The sequence below is a fragment of the Balaenoptera musculus genome, chromosome 17 (assembly GCF_009873245.2).
Source record: "Balaenoptera musculus isolate JJ_BM4_2016_0621 chromosome 17, mBalMus1.pri.v3, whole genome shotgun sequence".
Taxonomy (NCBI): Eukaryota; Metazoa; Chordata; class Mammalia; order Artiodactyla; family Balaenopteridae; genus Balaenoptera; species Balaenoptera musculus.
Window position 1 is genome coordinate 40,997,236 of NC_045801.1, and position 1,817 is coordinate 40,999,052.

Consider the following 1,817-nt stretch of genomic DNA (forward strand, 5'->3'; position numbering starts at 1 on the left):
TTTTCTCCAAGTAAAGCAGGTCCTCTAATTTACAACTCACAGCTTTCCAAAGAGTAGGAACTTTAAAAAGGAATCTACATTTACCTATCTTAAGTTCAAAGACTATATGGACTTACTTAAGCTTTCCTGTCTCATTTCATCACCCACAAATCAAGAGCTTGGATACAATAATGAGGTAAACCAAACCAGAGGTCCACAGGCATTGTCAGAGGACGCTGGCCAATAAGTTGGGCCAAGTTTTCCAGGGTTCAACATGGCATTCCTTTCATCCAGCAGCCAACACACTTGCATTGAACACCTGGATTGAACACTGTACTAGGTGCTAGAAAGATTCATAAGTCAAAGTGTCTCCCCAGAAGGCTTTGTGGTCTAGTGGGAGAGACAGACAGGTCCACATCTAAACAGGAAGGGAAAAGAAAGAGAACTGATATTTGTTAAATATCTGCTGGAGGCCAGGTTCTGTGATATAGGCATTATCTTCTCTTCTTTATTTAATCCTACAGTCTCTTTTACAGGCAAGAAAACTGAGGTTCAAAGAGGGTATTTACTTACCCAAAGTCACAAACCTGAGTGTAGCATAATACAATGGGCATCCACAGTTTTTTCTCCTTGAAAATCCATTCTCTCGTCCCTCTACCATACTCAAATGCAATTTTCAAAAAGTTAAAATAACAGTGGTGATAAATGCTATACTAGTAGTTTGAACAAAGGGCTATGGGAGTGCAAAGGGCACAGTGAAACTGTGACTAGGAGAGGAAAGGTGTCAAGGAAGGCATCACCGAGGATGTGACATTTGAGCTGGGCCATGTTAAACAGCTGGAGTTAGTCCTGCTGGATTACTACTGTGTTGATTTTTTGACTACACCTCTTGGGCACTTACCAGAGACACAAAGTGAAGGAAGCAATAATTCTTCTCTGGTCACCAAAACTGCTGAAATGGAGTCACCTGCTATTTCTACACCCACTGGTTTCACACAGACAGTTTCTCAAATAGGGTTACAGTTAGAGGATGTTAGCTTAGGGAGTAGCAGGTGTGTGGATGGAGAGGGATGTGGGCCATGTCTGTTGGGAAGGGGAGCGTCATGGTGCTTTTGAGCCCTTCTTGTTTGCATGCTGGGACTAGAGGTACCAAGAATAGATAAATGGAAGCTCCAAAGAGGATCTGCAAAGGCACATGGTACAATTTTCGTCTGAGAGTTGTTTTACAAAGAAAGATCTCCAGCACGGATTTTTTTTTAGAAGCAGAGTTTCTGTTTACTTATTGATGATAAATCAACAGGGTTGCATGGCAGCCAAATGGGTCTTTGAATGTGCTGCTTCATTTTTCCCATTAAGTCTAAGGAGTGTCCCAGAAATGGAAAAAATAAGGCATTAAACTTCAGTGAAGCAAAATTTGGAAAAATGTGTGTGATCCACTGAACAAAAGACACTGGGTTGGACATTAATGGAAAGAAACTTAGAGTAAATTATGGAAAGTTTAGTGACTATGTACTCTGAAAATTAAGGAAAATAATGGAATGCCCACATAAAGCACATAGAGTCACCAAGTGGGGAGGGAAAGGGAAAAAACTTGAAAAGGTTTTTAAAGCACTATGATGTTTCTCTATAGGAGAAGGTGCACAAAGGCAATAGCTGAATAACTACAAGTCACGTGGCTGAAGCAGAGAATGACTGAGCATTTCCCAGGTAATCTTCCCTCCCAGGTTAACTCCCCTCTTATAAATGATTCCTCCCACTGTGACCAGTGATCTCTCTAAAATTCAGATCTGATTATATCACTCCTCTGCTTAAATGCCTTCAATGACCTAGTCTCAAGA